Consider the following 21,250-nt stretch of genomic DNA (forward strand, 5'->3'; position numbering starts at 1 on the left):
GTGACAAATAGTCTTGTTTTCTGATAAGCAATGAAGCTTAGGCAGGATTATAGAAGTCCAATTTTTGTCGAATAGAACAGATTTGGCCTCAGTTTAACATCTCATCTGAAAGATGGCATCTCTGACAGTGCAGCACTGAAAAGTTAGCATAGATTATTTGCTCATACTCCACCTTGCCACATCTAAAACATGGCACCACTGGTTAGGCTGCTCCATATCCCTTACCACTGGACAGAGGACATGTTGGCACTCATTAATAGTGTAGGAGCATAACTTAAGTATTTTAATAAGGCTCCCTTTTTTGCTGGGTGGGAATGCTGGCTGACTATTTTGAGGCATTTTAGAAAATTAAGTCACATGGAGTTCAGGTGTTTTCAGATTTTGGAGGATGCGTGGTCAAAGGCAGTTCAAGGATGATGAGGAGGGATACTGCAGTGAGAGGATATAATTTCTGACTTTGATTAGGCCCTCTTCACTGCTTTGGTAAGGCACAAACATGATGGGAACTCTGAATATCAAATTTTCAAACAGCTGAATTCTGTGATTATCTATGCTAAACAAAGCTCATTCTCAGTGAGAGATTTCACATCAGATCCAAATCAGCCACATGCTGCTTACATGTTCAACTCACTGCACTCTGTCATCATACCTGCCAAAATTATCTCCTGCCTTCTCCCATTTTACCTAATTGCTATTTTATTCAAGGGACCAAATAGATGTGTTTCTGAATAAAACTCTGTATGGTGGAGTAGAGTTGCCCCACTGACAGCCAACAGTAAAATCAAAGCAGTTTCATGCTTTTGAGATTTCCTGATCCAAATTCTGAGTCTGGAATATGGATCACTTTCAAACAATGTAAAACGTGGTGAATTTCAATTATTCTGTATTGTTTGATTTTCTGTAGACCATTATCTAACTATTTACATATTACACATAAATGCCTTGCATTTAGCCCACACTTCCTGTAAACTAACACTTACTTCCTGCCACATTATACCCCATCACATTTTGTTCATTGGCTCAGAACAGTCATACTAGAACTCAGGCTGTTATCTTCCTGCAGCTCTGCATTGCTTCTCTCTTTTGCCATTGAAGAAAATCTCTAAGCTGCTGCAGACCTGTCAAAATATTGAGCTAGGAGGGCATTTTGAGGTTGCAGCTCATCTCCACCATGTTGATGAGGAGCAATCTAGAAACTGGCACAGCTCCTCCAATGATTCCTCCAGACGACCACTGACCTCTCCCTCCCCACCTCACTCTAGTTTCTGATTGGGAAGCAAAAATCACCCCCATAAAGTTCAAAAATGGTACCAATGATATCACTCCAAACATATGGGACTTGAAAAATGATGGCCACAAACATGGACATTAGTGATGTCTGTAGAAAGGTTAGTGCTTATCTTGTAAAAGGGGATAGTGACCACATGCGCCTGCTTAGAGATAATTGCAACATGCCTGTAAATTTTGGCAAAAATCTCTTGAATGAAAGCAGCATTCATAACTCAAACACATTCTCATTTAGTAGTTGACCAGTTTTTCTATAAACTCATTTCCTTTAAATCAGATTTTGTCAAAATGAGTCCCCTGTCACATAATGACATTTATTACTAAAATATGCACTAAATGTTTGTTTCAAATATCAAAAATAGGATAGTGAGGGGAGAATGCAAGAGTTCGGCAAGCAATCTGCTGCAGTGTGGGTAGTTAAGCATGTTCCAAAATTGCTAATCTTTGGAGGCTTCATTGAAATTCAGAGCAAAAAAATGAGATGAAGGATTTTTATCTCCAGTGACTATTATGGTTAATGAAAAAGTTGAAGTTTTTAGCAGAAATAAATCTACTGCTACGTCACTGATGCTTTTTGTATTAATTTTATAAGTTATTTTAGGGGGAATACACGAGAGTATGAAATGAAGGCATCGCCTTGCTGCAGTCAGAACAGGCCTGGCATTAATTTTTCCTTCTGGACCACTTAACCTTTGTTGACTAAGCTTTTGAATTATTATGAGTATAAGTACTTTAGAAGATTAAGATATGCCAACATTGAAATCTGATATGTTTGGATGAATTTAATAACTTGTGTGTATCTGCATCTCACTTCAAATCAGAAGCAGATGACAAATTGGTAAAAAAAAATGGCTGTTTAGTTCCAGTTTGTGCTTGTTAGCATTATAAAACCTGTAGGATCAGAATGAATAAAATCATTGATTCCACTCATACAAAATGCTAACTTCTGCTAAGACAAACTCCAGCAAACTCCAATCTGCAAATATGGAAAAATTAAGAAACACTTCTACACACAAAGGGCTGAGTTTTCCTCTCGTTGGGAGGGAAGTTGATGGGCGAGCGCGTGTGGGTGTGCTTCCAATCGGAGCCCCCAGTTGGAGGCACGGCGCCATTTTACATGGGCAGGCCAATTAAGGCCCACCCAGCGTAACGTCCGCAGGGAAGTGCTATGCTCTCCCTGTGCGGGCGGGGGGATTACTAAAATCGAGAGTGCGCTCTTTCACGCACGTGCACGAAAGAGCGCACTCATCTCCCTGAGGCTGCACTTAGCCTCAGGAAGATCAGCTCTAAATGTGAAAAAGCTCAAAATAGAAAAATAAAATTTCCCTAACATGTCCCCTCATGTGACAATGTCACATGAGTTGGGACATGTTCATAATTTCAAAAAAAACTTTATTAAAATTTTTAAAACCCGACATGAAACCTCATCTTACCAGTGGATGAGGTTTCATGCTTTTTCTAGTTCCCGCTGGGGCTCCTGGCCTGCCCGCCAACCTTAAGGTCGGACGGGCAGGTCCATTAATCACTTTAGTTGCTCTGTCAATGGCCTCAATAGGCCATTGACAGGTCGGCGGGCGTGCAGCTGATTTTGCTGCGCCCCCCGCCTTCCTGAAAATTTAAATGGGGCGTGGTGACATCAGGAGTTCCATCCGACGTCACCGTGCGTCATTTTACGCGCCGTCAAGCAGGCGCCGCCCCCACTCACCGACGGTAAAATCGAGCCCAAAGCCTGGTCGCAGTTTGGAACTCCTTTCCACAAATGGCAATTGATGCTAGATCAATTGTAGATTTTAAATCTGAGATTGATAGATATTTGATATGAAAGACAGGTATATGGAATTAGGTCATAGATCAGTCATGATCTCATTGAATGGCAAAAGAGGCTCAAGAGACTAAGTGGCTCACTCTGGTTCTTATGTGCTCCTATGTTCTTAAATGCACAATGTTGCAGAACTATGTCCATTATTTCTCCACTTACCTCTCATAGCCAGCTTTATTTTTACTAACAGTTTTGCTAGCATTGATCAATGTTATCACTTAAACTTGCAACATTTTATCAGTGTGTACACATCCTAAGCTGAATTCTGCTGAAAGAGCTCTTCAACCCATTGAATCCATCAGTCCAGCATACAAACCTTTACTATCTTCCTGTGATATAATTTCACTGCTTCTTAAATGAGCTCTGTACCTACGTTTCAGTTAACCTTTACACCAAGTGCATGTGAAAAGGCATACTTTTGATATGTGGCCTAAATTTACACGTCATATGCATGTACATGGTACATTAGTGTATGTACAGAATTTGTTAATTTTGTTATGTTAACATCAGACCAGAAAGAAAAGGAAACACACATGAATTTCTGGTTTGCAAATTAAAATCACTAATTTAGAAAATATTATATGTCAATGCCCATATTATAGCCTGGAAATGCTACTGACAATTTAGTGTTTCGCTACTAATATTTGCAGCAGTAATTTCTTGTTTATTACCAAAAAGTGGGATTACAGCAAAGGTATAATGTTACAAGATGGCACAGGTATGAAACCTTAACTTAGAGCCCATCAGGAATTCAGTCACATCATTCCAATGGTTTTACCATGGATGGAAAGTCATGATGTGGTTTTTCTCCAGAATACTATTAATTCATAAAATCAACCCTTAAATGTTATTGCAGCAAGTCTATGGGTGGAAACCCTTCATAAAAACACATATAAAGATCCCACTTTAATAAAGCTAAACCAACGTGATAATTAATACAGAAATGTAGAATTAATGGGGTTAATTTTCTGAGTAAATGGTGACAGGGAACAACCAGAGCTGATTGCTTGCTTTGGGACAGAAACAGAAGTCGGGACTGTTTCCAGGTCCCAAACTCACCCCAGGGGGATTTTGACAGAGGTCTCCACCTCCCCCTTTAATTGGTGTGGAAACCTCTACGCCCCCTGCTGCTCTGCGTACATGCCTCCAGGCATTTAAACCAGCAACCCCCACCCTGTCGTATCAGGATGCGAGGCTGACTGGAAAATCCCAGTCAGCCTCCTTTCAGCGCCCTTCACATGACTCTTCGGTGCCCCACTTGTGGGGGAAGGTAGAGTTGCCAGCCCTGAGCCCACATCAGCAAAACAATGAGCACGAGGTGGGGAAACTGGCACACTGGGCAGCATTGATATTTTCGGACCCTGTCTGCTTCAGTCCCCAACCTCAGTGAAGCCCAAAAATTCAGCTCCTGAAATTCGATGGCTGCCTGTCTCTGACTTTTCAGTATGCTCAACCAGTATTTGAGGTCCCTGCCACCAGGACATACTTGGAAAATTACCTCTGATGTGATTGACGTTAAGTTTGATATTATTATTTTTTTCTGTGAGCAGTAAATTGGTGAATTCTCATAAATCAAACATAAATAACAACAAAGAGCCTCCAGCACTCTAACACCAAATTTCAACTCTAGTACATTTGTTTGTCAGAAACAAATCATGCATTAAAAATATCAAAATAATGAGACTTTTCTATTGAAATTAATGCTGCCTCAGACACATTTCTAATTAAGAATCTACTGTAGGAGAAAATGTGGGGCAAAATTCAATAGCTCCTGAAAACAGGCGTAGAGAATCAAAATGTGGAATTAGTCCCTGGCCGTCGCTTCCTATTCAGGTAGCAAGTAAACCTCATGCATCCTGTTAATTGAAACGATTGTAGCACTGTTGAGTGGCTGCACACCTAAGTGGGGGGGTGGGGGGGGCGCTTAAGTTCACTTGACGCTCTAGCACTACTTAAAGCCAGCCTGAACTTCTGAAATGGAGATGCATTCTGACTGAATAAGGCGCTGGAATTGAAATAGAAACAACATGCTGGAAAAACTCAGTGGGCCTGGTAGTATCTGTGGAAAGAGAAACGGAGGCCTGGATTTTCCAGCCCTGGCACAGCGGGTCCCGCCGCAGCAGATGCGGTGTGCCAGCCAAAAGTCCATTGACTTCAGCATGACCAGAAGATCTTGTCAGTGGGCGGAACAAGAATATCCCACCTAGAGTTAATGTTTTGAGTCCAACATGACTCTTCTTTGGGACCAGTGCTGGAATTGGTTGGGAAAGAGTGTCTGACCTGATCTGAATGGTGATTAATGGTGCCATAAGGGACAGAGCATTCCAAGGTTCTCAAATACTTCATTGGAGGCCCTGATGCAGGAGGTGGAGTGGAGGAGAGATGTCATCCATTCACAGGAGGCCAGGAAGCACTCCAGACAAATGAAGGCAGTTGGGCCACATAGCGTTTGGAGTAATTTTCCAACACCCCAGCCCCATCGGCCTGGATGTAGTGCTGAAAGAAATTCAATGGCCTCCCAGTGGTCAAAGTCAGAGAATGCATCTTCAACAAGTGATCCACTAGCCTCAGACACAGCTCAATGCATCACACCTGCTTCACCTACCTGCCAATAATTTCTATCAATCACCCTCACACACTTTGCACTGCTGCAAGCCTCACGCTTCACAGCTGCCACATACTGCCAGCTGTTCAAGCATGACAGACACATCATCCAAACACATTGCACCACACTTATTGGCACGCTCCCCCTCTTTTTCTGCCAGAGACAGCAACACCTAAATAGTGGAGACAGGCGTTGCTGCATGACCTTATCCACATGCCGGAGATGGTGCTGGCCATTATTGGAGTAGCCATGATTGAGGCTGTGGTCAGTGGCAGGGCTGAAATCATCCAAGATAATAGCATGCTCTTCCACAATCCTCTTACTCACATCCCATTCCCCCTCATCCACAATCTCTTTTGATTTATGAGCTGCAGATAGTGAAAGTATGTACATCTTGCTTTCCATCCCTGTCCTCACCACAATCCTTCCCTTGTGCTTTTCCTATTTCAGATACCCCAGAACTGCAACCTGGGCAAGCAGGGAGAGAAAGAGGTGGAACAGCAGGAAGACAGTGATGAAGAAGAAACACTGTCACACACTCACACACTCGCAGCCACTCACAGGTTCTAACACTCATTGGAGGATAACTTACAGGCAGAAATTTGCACGTGGTGAGTTACCAGGCATGTAGGCAGGGCAGGGGATGAGGGTAACAGAGGTGCCAAAGGGCAAAGTTATGCACGATCTCCGCTGCAGAGGACTCAGATGAGGACTTTGATGGGGCGTCTTGTGGATGGGAATACACACTGAAATGCTTGGCGTATTGACATGCCTGCCAGAATATATACAGTCGATATCAAACAACATGGAGACATGCCCTTTTCTGCAGAGCTTGGATCCTATCCTCACCAATGTGGAAGTGGTGGCTAATGAGGGCACTGGCAGACCCATCCATGGTGCAGTATTTGATGGCTGATTTCTCAGCTTCTATTGCAGCACAAGCAGAAGCTACCTAATGTCTGACTGCTGCAGTGGAATCTCAGACTGAAGTCATGCAAGCTCAGGTTGCTGTTATGCAGGCTCAGAATGCTATTATAGCTGTGGATACCAGTGTTCAAAAGGGCTTGCGAGATGTCACAGCAGTCCAGCAATTTATCCTCCTAGTCGTTGTTGGAATTGCTGAGGCTCCACCCTGGGGAGTGGCAGCAGTGCTGTGAAGTAAACCTGCTGTTCTCTCTCAGAAAGAGAGCATTCACCCTCCTACCCTGCCAAAGATCAGTTAGCCAGCCCAGGCTACAAGTGTTATACTGAGATGGTGCAGTCCGAAGCATGCCTTCAAGGGCCAAGCCGTTCTCAAAGTCATCCTTCAAGGTCACCTGCAGTCTCCGGCACTGACAGCCAGCATCAGCCATCCACCAGCTATGCTGCAGCAACTGGGATAGCACTGCAAAGCAGCACTGGGCCAGGCAAAGGCACAGGGAAGACATGCACTCAGAGAATGCACAACAGTGATTAGTTGACATTTGTACATAATATTAGATGGTTTGATTTATAAATTGGTTTGGGACGTTTGTGGTAGTTTTTATTTCAGCACAAGAATGACCCACAAAACATTTGTGGTCAAATTAGTATATTTATTGCAAAAGGATTTCTAGTTATTCTTTTAGGCTTTAATAGAATCAAACATTCTCCCTGCTGAAAAAGCTGCATAGAGCTGTCCATGTGTGAAAACAGGCCTAGGGATATTAATACAAATTTTGTCAAGAGTCTGGCCTTGGGATTTGTTTATAGTCATAGAGTGTGAAAGTCTACCTGGGAACTGTTTTCTCCCGAGTGAAAAGGCAGGTTTACATTGATGGACTCAATATTATTTGGGAATAAATACTATTTCCTTGAAATCTGCCTGCTACAATTTCAGCTTCTATCATCAGACAAAACATCCTAACTACCAAACTTGCTCCATGACAAAATCTTTGTTTAGGATTCAAGTTTCATAGCAACTGTATAACTGCCTCTGAGCAGGATTCCCATGAGTGGGCAGCCATGAAAATCAGCAGCCCACTTCATGGAGGTGGGTAAGCAATAAAATTACTGCCAAATCCTGGTCCACCTGCCATCCTTAATTGGACAGCAAATGCAGAGGTGACTAACTTGAAGACCGCCTCACATAAAGTTGTGCTATTGACTGCTCCTGGAAAGCGTGGGCTTAGAACCCACAAGCAGACACAGGCCGGGATTTTACGTGCTCACTGACGTTGGGCATGTTCGGTGGTCTGAGTGGACAATTTGACGTGATCGGTTTCACAACGACGTGAAGCCAGTTTGAGATTGTCCACTCAGCCTGCCGATGGCGGGCTGCATTTCCCACCATCAGGCGTCGGGAACCTCATTGTAATACATCTGCGTATCATTATTAGGCCAGCCGCCAGAATCGTCCACACCCCCCTCCCCGGCTGGATCGTCCACATCAGCTTAGAAAACACACCGACATGTTTCACAACAGCACATAAGCAACGTGCACCTGGCGGGCTGAATTTCCCTCGGGGCTTCAAGGTCTGTTTGCCTACCTTGCTTCGGTCAGCGCTCGCAGTCATCAGCGCCAGGCTTCACAGACAGCACCACATCACTTTTAGGGGGCACATCTCTACCTACCAGATCAGTCACATGTGGTGGCTTTCAATGGCTGCAGTCTTTTTTGCCTTTCAAGGGCATCTTCCCTGCAGTAGCCCTGGGCTGGAAGCACTGAGATGTGTGTGCATATCTGGACTTTAAATATGTCGCCCGGCGTGATGAAACGCCGAGGCAAATGACAGCTCGCCTGCCAACAAAATGGCATGTTTCCCAGGAATGCATAAATAATGCAGCAGGTTTGGTACGAAATGTCGTGAAAAGCCGCCATTGCGGCCGGTGGGTAAAACACTGTTTTACCAGCCCGCTGCTGCACTTAGTGCAAATCTGGGACGATTCCGCCCACAGTGTCAGAGTCTCAACACCTGGTCAAAAATTCTGGCCATTATGACTATGAAGTTGTGACCTTGGGCTTTTCAGACTCCACAAGTTGTCTTTTAGTATTCCTGACAAAGTATATATCTATCACAAACCTAAATGTTAATTCTGCTTCTCTCTCCATAAATGCTGCCAAACCTGCTCAGTTTTCCAGTATTTTCTGTTTTTATTTGAGATTTCCAAAGCCAGCAGTATTTTCTTTACTATTTTGCAGAGTTGTTTGTTAATTCTAAAATTGAGGATTAAATTCCTCGTTTAAAGGAAATCTGTTTTTCTCCACTAATAGTAACTCACTAACAACATTTCTTTTAGAAATTGTATGCTTTAAAATTGCATGTTCCTATAATTTCAGTCCCAATTGCAGAAAAAGGTCTTTTTTTCATTAAAACATGAATCTTTGTTCAGTTATTTCTCCCATTTAAATAAGAATGATAGAAATGAGTCCTAGTAGCAGTTCCATGTTAGGGATTGTATTGGCTCAGCATCATCATCTAAGAGCACATTATCAGTTTTCCTACAATGTAGCAATTTCTTAGACTGTCCAATATCAGGTATCTTCAGGGGATTTATGGTCAGCGAGCAACCGGAAGGTCACTTGCAAAATTGTTCCATATTGTTTTGAGTTAAATCTCCAGGAGAGAAAAAGGATACAATAGTCAACAGTATACTGAGAAATACCATAAATTTTCCCTTTTTATTATTAATCTATGTACTTACAGTAATTGGCAAGTCTATTCGTTGTTATAATCTTTGCAGAGACTGATAACGTTAAAAAAAGATTAAAACCTCCAGTTAATAGCTGAAAGAATGGCACAGGATTTAAAACTTTTACTGTAACAAATGACTAAAAAAAAAACTACTGACTTAACCTTATTTTCTTTTGTAGGCAATGTATCTCTTTAAACTACAGAAAGGGCATTCCCCTTTTATACTTATTACACATCACACTTTCTACAGAATTACAGACCTTATGGCAAACAGCCCACTGTTGCTTCCAGCTTCCAATGGATTCCCATTTCCCTGTTTTGCTCAGTAGTAACTTTAAAGCCTCCAGGCACTTCTCTTATTTTACAGATAGTTTCTTAAATCCACTACCAACAGTGAAGCCTGTCCCAATGATTCTTCCTCCGTGGTCATGTCAGGACAAATCCCCTGGAATGCTTAGATGGCAGCTAGATGCATGTCTTCGACTAGAGACCATCTCCCTCCTGCATCTGACTATGATAGTTCACCAAGCCAGTAGCCTCTTCTCTCTGCTGACTACACAAAAAACTGCTGTCTGTCTGTGATATTCATCAATTTGTAGGGAAACTTGTAACCTGATCTCAAAAATAGCTTCCTCTGCATATAACCCAATGCGTGAATCACATGGGCCCTGCATATAGGTAGAAATGCTAATTAGCTATCCTTGAGACCCCAACTCTGTTTCATCTTAGAATTAAATGGACAGTTTAAAGCACAACTGTTTACAACGCCGTTCTCTGGGATTTTGAAGACTGACAGTCTCTAACTGTTAACACACAGGCTGCTGCCATTGTCTCCAAGCATAAATATCTTGCATCTTCTTCCTAGAAAAACAATCTAAGCCTTCCTTTGATTTCTAACAATCAAACTTTGCAGGCTTACTGTAGGGAGACTTCAGAGCAGGTCACATTAACCCTCATTTCATTTTATCCTAATTTTAAATATACAGTCCCAAAACATCATAATCTTATAAACCCCATAATTGTAACACAGTCCTTTCTCCTTTATAGCATTACTGTTTTGGCAGATATGGATTTGATTAAAGATTTTCAAAACTGATATGTGAATAATAATGTTACTTGCAAGTTACCTGCCACCACCAACACCCCCATCCCCCACCCATAGCACCAACTCCCCGCCCTGCCCCAGGCCCCATCCTTCACTGTGGCACTAATTATACTGTGGGCTATATCTAAAATTCCTGTCCCTGCTATTTTAACAGAGGCGCTAAGCTGTTAAAACAAGTGACTTGATGCTTCTGTTAAAATTAAAAAGGAAGAAATTTTAGACAAATGAGTTAAGCATTTGTACACTTCTTTTCTGGTGACATAATTTCAAGACTCAAGTGCATTATGTTCATTTTTGATGGTGTATTACCCTTTGCACAGTTTAGATGAGTATGGTTGTTAGCTCACTATTTCAAAAGTACTGAGAACTGAATTTGAAGGGAATTGTGGAATATTTTCACCATCATTTTATCAAAAGTTATGAAATATTTTGGAAAATATTGCCAATAAAGTATACAAGTACTGAAAGTACGATTTTGGAGCGGGAAGTGCAAGTACATAAAGTGATAAAATTAGATTCCAATGGTATTGCAAAATTATACAGCTCACCCTCTCTATTGGATTCAATAGAAAGAAAAGTCGGGCAGAGTATACAATAGATGACCAATCAAGTACCTTCTCTTTTGCAACTCGCTAAATTTAAATTCCAGCCCCAAGATTTTTGATATTGCTGAAGAGATATGTCTAAGCTTTTCATCTTGCACTTATCAACACACACACAAGAATATCAATATATGGAGGAAAAGCAACAATTTATACTGTATGTGAAGAGAATGCTGATTGGTTGGCAAGTGGCATTGCCATGGAGAAAGCACCACTGATGGTGACTGACAGTTAACTGCCAAGAATTGTTTGAAATTTAAACCAAGAAGCTTGACCCCGGTTGGTCAAGGCATTGCCCTGAGGATTGAGTCAGCGAATGGCTGTCAATTATTTTGTTTAGCTGAAACAGGCGCAATGTATGTATATGTTCTTTCTGTCTACAAAGAACAAGGCCCTGTGCATTAATATATGTAGCTTCCACTAGACACAAATGCACCACATTGTGAGCAATCTTAAATTGGCTGTCAGCGTAATTCTTAGCACATTAAGGACTACTAGCAAATATTGTCTAATCGTGGAATCACAACTAATGTTAGACGCTGTGTTTTGAGTTTTGCAAGCACAGGCTGGTTGGATACCTTGCCCGTTGTGAACAGTGGCTGGTACATGCTGTTTGATACGATCCATCAATCTTTGGGACATACGGCCTACATACCTAGCATCACACTGGCACTGAAATTCAAATACCACATTACTCATTTGCGTGATAGGCAGAATGTCTTTACAGCATGATGGCAGCATTCTGTTAGTGGTGAATACCACTCATGTTGCTACAGCATAGTAGAGAGCAATTAGATTGGCTAGCAGATCCATAGTGCCAGCAATGCCAGGATCGAGCGATGGCCACTGCTGGGACTACAGGCAGCCCCCGAAGAAGAACCAGACTCAGAGGCAAGTCCAGTATTTTGGACAGGCTTGGAAGCTAGAAACCAACAAGGGAGGTGAGGGAGGTTGGGGGGCCAGATTAGAGATGTTGGAGTCAAGGGTTAAAGGGGGAGGGGTGCCTTTGATTGGCACAGGGGAGCCTTTAAAGGAGGTAAACCCCTTTTTGTCCAACAGCAGCTCACGCAGTGAAAACTGCCAAGCTAACCACCTTGCCTCCGCCTTCCCCTGCCACAGATAAAATAGCAGCAGAGGTGGAATTGGCCTCTTAATGGCCTCAATAGGTCAGAGGGCTGCCTGACACCTTCCTTGCCCACTGTGATATGGGAGACAGTACGTGGAAGGGTGGGAAGGCAGTGGAAGGCCATCCACTTTGTTTTACAAGCTACCCTGCCTTCAAATACGCCAGCAGGGGGCTGTAAAATCCAGTCCCACATCCCAATATATGAGCACAGAATCTAGACTGAGACTTCAGTGCTGCGTTGAGGGAATGCCCTATTGCTGATTTCAGATGGAACATTAAACATTAAGGTGGACATAAAAGATCCCATGGCTCTAGTTGAAGAAGTGAAGAGATTTTTCTTGAATACTGGCCAGCATACCTCCCCCCTGTTTGTGAGACGTCGCTGTACACAAATTGGTAACTACATTAACGACAAAACAATAGTGACTACATTTCACAGACAATGCACTGTTTGTGAAGCACTTTGTGGAGTCCTTATGATAGGAAAACCACCACCTAAAGACAGTTATTTACATGCCTTATCAATAGTGTTTGCCCACATATAAAGGAAGGTATTGGCATACAGACTGGCAAGTCTTGGGTTATTTTATCAACACTATGGTTTTATAACCATCTCTTTAATCTTATCCCTTATTAGGGTTAATATAGTTTTCTCAACAAATTTTATTCATAGCTTTGTGTAATCTGAAATTGAGACTATTTGCCTGGAAAAGTGCAGTTTCAGCGACACTCAAGGAAGCTAGAATGATTATGCAGCCGACTTGATGAACAACCCATTCAACACCTTAAACATTAATTCCCACAAGGTGGCTGCAATGTCTGCCATGTACAGGATGCCAACACTTCTTGGACAGCACCTGTCAAACCCACAAACTCTACCACCTAGAATGAGAAGGGCGATAAGCACATGGGAATTCCAGCACCAAGTTCCACTCTAAGTCACACACCATCCTGACTTAAAAATCTAACACCATTCCTTCCCTAGAAATTGTCACTGGGTCTAAATTCTGGAACTCCCTACCTAACAGAACTATGGAAATACCCTCATCACACAGACTGCAGCAGTTCAAAAAGATGGCTCACCATCAACTTAATGAGTGAAATCAAAGATGGACAACAAATATACTGATACATAGGCAATTCATACGTTGCCTTCCCAGCAACATCCAGATCCTATGAATGAATAGGTTTAAAAACACATTTATCCAAATTAATTGACCATCATTTAAAAACGTTCAATTCTATGATATATTTCATGATATAATCGTTCTTGAAATAAGTTGCGATTGATTCATTTAAATTTTTCCTTGGTTTGCAAAGGCTGGAACTAAAAATTTAAGTTAAGGTGCCTGAACAAGACTCAAAGTATATTGAATCTCACTGTTAACATTTGTAAGCAGAATATTTCTTTCACATTAGGTTTTTTACTTCTTATGACAAGTAAGCTGAATGATGGTAACTGTGCAAACCGAAGAAGCAACTTGATGCAATTTTTCTTCATGTCCCCCAGCCAGGGGGAAAAAAAATCAGTCAGGTCTGGAAATTGAATCTATCTGTGAATGGTCTTTTCAGACAATGTCAGCCATCCCCCACCCTGACCAGCGAATTGAAAGTCCATGAATTGGAAGTTAGTTTTTAATTTGGTGATATATTTTTTCATCATACAACCCTTCACTTCTCTAAATCCCTGGATGTGTTCATTTTCCTCTTGTGTACAAAACCACTGATACATTGCCGATAAGCAACATTGCTTGCATCTCACTGCCTCTGAGCAATGGCATATTTGACATATTGTTCATTGCCTGTATCTCACAAATAAAAAATAATCTATTCGCATATGATAGTTGATATATCAAATATGCCAGTCATAAATGGTAGCAAGCTTGAGATCAGGAAGCAGCAGATGTAGGCATTCATTTAATTACTAAATCTTCTGGTTATTTTGAATTATTTTTGATGGTTAAATTGTTGACATTGCATTGTTCCTTTTCTCATGTTTTAATAAGTAAGCTTAACAGAAGTGCTATCATTCTCGCTGACCTCCTGCAATCATTTCATCAAAAAGTTTTGGCCAGATTTTCAAAGCCACATCAGGGACATGATGCTCGGATGAATTCCAGATACTGACCCCATGCCTCAACTGTGTCACCAACACAATGCTATATTTGTATGCAAATGCCCTAATAGGCATGGAGGTGATTTCAGTACCCAATTAGTGGTGCTGAGCACCTCCAGGAGGCAGGAGCTGCCTGCCTGGCGCCAGCAGCAAAGGCAGGCAACAGCCATGTTGGGGCCTGCTGCTGTCTTGCCAAATAGAGCAGACAGCTTATCAGAGGGTCAGGGGGATAAATGGTTGGGAATGAGGGCAACCAGACCAAACAAAGGCAATGTGCACATTCCAGCACAGATTGTCCAAGAATATTTGAAAATCTGGTGGCTTATCACTAAAGTAATTTACAATTTATAGAATTAGTTTTGATTCTGTCTCTTACTTCTATATGTATCCAAAAACATGGAGATACCTTGTGAATTAAAAATGCTGTTCTAAAATTAGCAAAACCAGTGGTGGCATAGTGCACTGGTATATCAAGCAAAATATGGTATGGAGCATACCTCCCAACTGTTTCAGTTTTAATCATGCCATCCTAACATTAAACAGCAGCCCTGAGAAGCAACAAAGGCAAGCAAAGCAGTAAAATTGTCTCATGTTTTGATTATGCTGCTGAGAAGCACCTTGATTGTTGTTATCGATCTGCTGGTCCTACTGAAAAGCAATGTCCTACTCCAAACATCAACCTGAATTCCATCTTTTCAACACAATCCAGCTTGCGATGTATGGCAATGCAGTTAGAGGGTGTAGACTCATGCCCACAAATTTCACAACCAACTTAATCTTAGCCAGGTAAGAAGAAGGGAATAAAGGGAAACTAGTCAGTTTCCTAAAGGGAATGACAGAGGACAGAGCACACATCACCAGTTTGACAGAATCTTGCCTGCCATTTCTCGCACTTAGGAAGATGGTGGCCTGATTAATGGGAGACAAAATAGAAAAATATCAAAGATACTAGTGGATGGAGTTTTTCTTTTCCTCTAAACATACATCTGAAGGCATTCATGTTGTCAACAGTATCTGTACCAAACAAATTTTGGCTAGATTCTATAACTAGACCTATATAAGTAGCACAGACCTCGAATTTATAGTGCAGAATACAAATTTACAAATGCTTAATGCATTTATCTAAAATTCCTCCATTCATGAGTTTAGTGGAGGTGTTAACTCATGTGGTGATGTCCCATGGCATAAATTTAGGAGTAAGGAAAATAACAGCTTACAAAACGTGATGAAAAGTAGGGTAAATATAGAAAGATTTACACAGAATTGCAACCAATTGCTTTATTTTAGGTTTTCTGCAAAATGAGCTGTTGTTTATGTTCAATCAGCTAATACTGAACGTAAGCGGCATAAAATGAACAGTACATAGAAAATATTTGAGAATTGACTGTGAAGGAACACAAATAACTAATGTTGTATCTAATGATAAAACATGTGTCTTAGTGAAATTGTTTTATTATATTAATTGAACAGGATTTTGCAGTGGTAATGATGTCAAAATTGACCTTGTTCACTGTCACTACTCCTCTGAAATTGACAGCCATGTTGGGCATCTATAATGAGCAGATAAACTCTGAAATCCAGAAGTTATTCTTAGTGCTTCTATGCTTCTCCTGAGGTTGCACTGTTGAGGCCCCCCAGAGTGCAATCATTAAGCAACCAGTGAATTGTCATAAATATCCACTCTTAGCTATTTTCCTAATTGTAAAAGCCCTTGAAAAAGTTACATATTATTGGATGAGGTGTAATTGGGGTTTTCATGGTGTCCTAACTTTATAATTACTACTAAAAAACCCCACTGGCCATGAAAAGCTATTTTGATAACGGTGGGATGTCAAACTTCTCCACTAGGATTAAATAAAATTCCACATAATTTAAAATAATATTGTTAAAGTTTATGATATTTTAGCTTCTATCTTAACTCAATCATTATTATTTCGTTTGCTATATGAAAATTTAAACTTAAAGTATGTCACAAAACTATAATATTTTTCACAATATTACTGTGGGTTTTTGGTTGTCTGTGTGACTGATATAACTGAATTAGTCAGTTGAAATTATCAAAAGGTGTAAAAAGGCATTTGAAATGCTAATGAGTAAACATGGATGAGGGCAGCATGTAGGGTGTGAAGGAAATTTGCATTTAAGATAAGTGGGAAGATGTCTGTGTTTCAAAGGGATGGTGTCATGTTTACAACTGGCTAGATAAGTGAGGCAAAGCAATACATTTATTTTCCCAAAAGGAAAAGGCCTGAAAGATTTTTATATTATGGGTAAAGTAAATTTCCAAAGACCTGTAGAACAATGGAATTTACAGATTAAAGATAGAGAAAGCATATATAAAGAGGTATGGAAGGGAATATGTAGGGGGTGTGGCCGCATAAAATCCTGAAAGGTACACTGTGTGACAGAGTTGGAGGAAGCTTCTCGCCACTGTTGCAGAAGTCTGCTGTATCCAGTAACTAAAGTTTTTTTTTAAAAAGCCTTTGGAATTCCACTGTCGAGTGGGTGTGTGTGGTAACCTTGCTGGATTGCTTATTTGAATTTCAAATCTATTTTGGACTGTTGCCTTAAATGGGTGTTTAGTTGGGATCCTGTTTAACTGAGAATTTTGGGAACTGTTAAGACTAAATAACCGTGTAACTGTAATCTTGTGTGTGCTTATTGTTTTATTGTTTTCCTTTTGTTATAAATGTTTTAATTTAGTTTTTAAAATCTCTAAAGGTGTTAGTGGACTCCTTACTCCTGAATTCAGTGCACAAACCTTCTCGTAATAAATACAAATTGCAAAACCATTGTGATAGTGTGGCCAAGTTTTCCTTGTGGATTTGGGTGCCTGGCACAAATCACCTGCCACGTCATAACAAGTAATGGATAATCAAGAGTTTTTAACTTCCTGGCTTGCTGTCTGTTAGAATACTTCAATGTTACTAGTTGCATATGGCAATATTATTGACAAATATATTGTTAAGGTTTAATGACAATTACATTATGCTGGGTATTTGTACATCTATAAATAGGGATAGCTGGGACACTGGTAGGGTGGAGGAGTGTAGACTCTGTACTAAGGCAATAAGCTCTCTCTGAGGAAAAGACTCTCTGTCTTAGTTTTGGCTTCATCAACTTGCTTGGATCTGTATTATATGATAGCAGAGGATGGTTTCCTAAAGGCAAAGATTGGAAACTAGGAAGACTTTTTTTTCAGACAGAAGATTGTAATCTGAGTTACAGACAGAAGATTGTTATCGGAACTACTTTTGAAAAGAATGGCTGAAATCAAATGTAAAGTATCAGGGTATGATTTTCCACCATTGTACTGTGAAGCTGAATCTTATGACCAATGGAAGAATGAAGTGGATATGTGGACACAGTTTACACCCTTACCAAAGAAAACGCAAGGCATATAGCCTTAGCACTTTTGCTTTCCACCAGAAGCAGGATCAAACGCAAGGTATTTTCAGAGCTAGAGGCTCACCATTTGGACACTGAGGAAGGTTTGAATAATCTCTGAAAATTTATGAACAAAATTTATAAGCAAGATGATCTGTTAAATGCTTATGAGGCATGGTCAGGCTTTGATAAATTTAGACGGATGGAGGGTTATTCCATAGAAGAATATACTGTGGAATTTAACAGGTTATATAACAGATTGCAGAAATTCTATCTGGAGATCCCTAATTCGGTGCTTGCTTTCAAATTGTTGGATTGTGCTAAAGTTTCGAACATGGATAGGTTCCTGGTCTATACTGGAGTTAGATTCTCAGAAAGTGATGTGCTTTTGGAACAGATGTCCGAAGCCTTAAAAAATTTTTATGGGGAAGCATTCATTTCCAGACTCTTTTATGGCACCAATGGAACATTCAGCAGTAACACAAAGATGGAGGATTCAATGTTGGCAGCATTTCATGACCGTTTAAATATGGGGCACAAATGTCAATGTGAAAGAAGAAGCACGAACAAAAGAAATATGGATAGAGACCCTTTTGGTAGCTTTAACAGACGACAGGAATTGGGTAACTATGGCAGGACAATGAACCCCAGGACTAACCGAGGAATGGTAAGCAGGTGTTTCACGTGAGACTCAAAACATCATTATGTGATGAATTGTCCAAAATGACATAACAATGTTTTTGAAATGACACATGACAAGGAAGGGTCAGAAGGGGAAGATGATGATACTGATCAGTCAGAAGGAATTGTACTGGTCACAAAAAGCTTTAGCCCATTAATGGGTGTTCTAATTGCAGACTCATTAAAGTGTGCTGTGTTAAACAGTGGGTCCATGTCACCAGTATGTGGAGAGGATTGTTGAAAGTGTTAACAGAATTCGCTAAATAGTAAAGGCCAAAGAAAGGTTAAGGAACATGAAAGTTCTACTTACTTTAGGCTTGGGGACAATAACACGTTAAAATCACGAAAGAGAGTGGTGATTCTGCATAAAATAGCCAGGGTAAACCATTTTATCAGCACAGATTTGGTATCCAGTGAAATATCCTTACTGTTAAGTAAACCATCTTTTGAAAAAGGCTCAAATGAAATTAGATATGGAACATGAAAGGGTAATTATTTTGGAAAAATTTGTAGATTTAGAATTTACACAATCAGGACATTATTGTATCCACTTAACAAGACCTAACATTTCTAATCACAATGTTAAAGAAGTGTTGATGACATAAAAGGATAGAAGTTTAAAGAAAAAAAAGTTTTGTTTGAAGAAGGTGGAATATTGGATCTATTAATTGTTGGTTGTACTATAATGTGGGACATAGAAGGTGAAAAAAATATGTACAATTTTTGTTTCTTTTTGATTTGTTTGAAAGATTGTTCTTCTGTTTTCATGAAAAAAGCTGTTTTAATTTAAAGAGGGGAATCTGTCAATATTATTGACAATTACATTGTGAAACAGGTAATGCGCATTTGTACACCTATAAATGGAGATAGCTGGGGCACTAGTCGGGTGCTGATATCCATGGCCTGTTAGTCTAAAAACGCCTAATCTCAGAAGCTAAGCAGACTCAGGCCTGGTTAATACTTGGATGGGAGACAGCCTGGGAATACCAGGTGCAGTAGTCTTCTGCCCCTTTAAGGGGCTATTTCCTTGTTAATTATTGTTTTGATTTATTGTTTTATTTAAAAGAGTGGCACTAGTAGGGTGGAGGAGTATTAACTTTGTACTAAGTCAACAAACTCTCTCTGAAAGGAAAGCCTCTCTGGGCTAAATAATACAACGGGGTGGGGGTGGGGCAGGGTACGCCACCCAGAAACTACGTCAGCGTGGAGCCAACATGCTTCATGCCGTCCCGCCCATAGCCATAACGTGCTGCGGGGGGGGACTAATGAGGGCCAAGTGGGACTTTTGCCTCTCACTGGGGAGGAAGTCCCGCCCTCTGCACTTTCAACCACTCAGAATGGCTCCATCAGTCCCAGCAGCACCAGGAAGGGCCAGTGTCCACTGCCGGGCCTGGAGAAGAAGAAGAAGATGGGTTGCCAGAGCAGGTAAGCCTGGGGTCTTAGGCCAGGAGGATTTGGGTAGGTTAAGGAGAGGGACGGGAGGGATGGGGTGGGTTTAAGGGAGGGTGCAGATAGGAAGGAAGGGGCAGGTTTGACTTAAGTGGGGGCCACCCCATGATCGGCAAAGGGCAGCCCCCAAAGAGCAAATCCCCCTTCCTTCCCATCCTTTAAGTACTTGAGGTTAACAAGAAAAAAAAATCAGGCTTCCAGCTCCCACCCTGACTTCACCTACTGGCTTGGATCCATGTAACAGCTTACCCTACATCACTGTTGCTTAGACATCTGGAGATTCATTTGGCTTGATGCCAGACTTTGACTGCATCAGGAAAAGGGAAATTCATGCCACAGAGATCAATAGATCTTTCAGGGCAGCTTTTTCAAAATCCAACCCATTATGATTTATCAAACTAAAACTCCTGTGATGTGACATAATTATTGATGTTGTGGAATGGTAATACCAAAGATTCTGTTTTACAATTGCTAGTGTAATTTTACATAATTCTGAATGATAAGTAAGTATCAAGAGAGTAAATCAGTTATTCAGTTTTATCCAATAACAATTTCTAAGAATAGTATCAGATTAAAGCTTAGAAATTGGTTTCTGCAAAATCAGCGGATGAACAATCAACCTACACAAATGCCATTCCTTCATTTTCACATGGTCCATCTCTGACACTTCCCTTCCCTTCCTTGACCTCTCTGTCTCAATTTCTGGTGATATACTGCCCACCAATATTCATTGCAAGCCTACCGACTCCCACAGCTACCTCGACTACAGCTCCTCACACCCCGCTTCCTGTAAGGACTCCATCCCATTCTCTCAGTTCCTTCGCCTCCGTCGCATCTGCTCTGATGATGCCACCTTCAAAAACAGTTCCTCTGACATGTCCTCCTTCTTCTTTAACCGAGGTTTTCCACCCACGGTGGTTGACAGGGCCTTCAACCGTGTCCGGCCCATCTCCCGCGCATCCGCCCTCACACCTTCCTCTCCCTCCCAGAACCATGATAGGGTCCCCCTTGTCCTCACTTATCACCCCACCAGCCTCCGCATTCAAAGGATCATCATCCGCCATTTCCGCCAACTCCAGCATGATGCCACCACCAAACACATCTTCCCTTCACCCCCCCGGCAGTATTCAGCAGGGATCATTCCCTCCGGGACACCCTGGTCCACTCCTCCATCACCCCCTACACCTCAACCCCCTCCCACAGCACCTTCCTATGCAACCGCAGAAGGTGCAACACCTGCCCCTTTACTTCCCCTCTCCTCACCGTCCAAGGGCCCAAACATTCCTTTCAAGTGAAGCAGCGTTTCACTTGCACTTCCCTCAATTTAGTCTACTGCATTCGCTGCTCCCAATGCTGTCTCCTCTAAATCAAACGCAGACTGGGTGACTGCTTTGCGGAACACCTGCGGTCTGTCCGCAAG

Source organism: Cetorhinus maximus, chromosome 13 (assembly GCF_964194155.1).
Source record: "Cetorhinus maximus chromosome 13, sCetMax3.hap1.1, whole genome shotgun sequence".
In the NCBI taxonomy this organism is placed as follows: domain Eukaryota; kingdom Metazoa; phylum Chordata; class Chondrichthyes; order Lamniformes; family Cetorhinidae; genus Cetorhinus; species Cetorhinus maximus.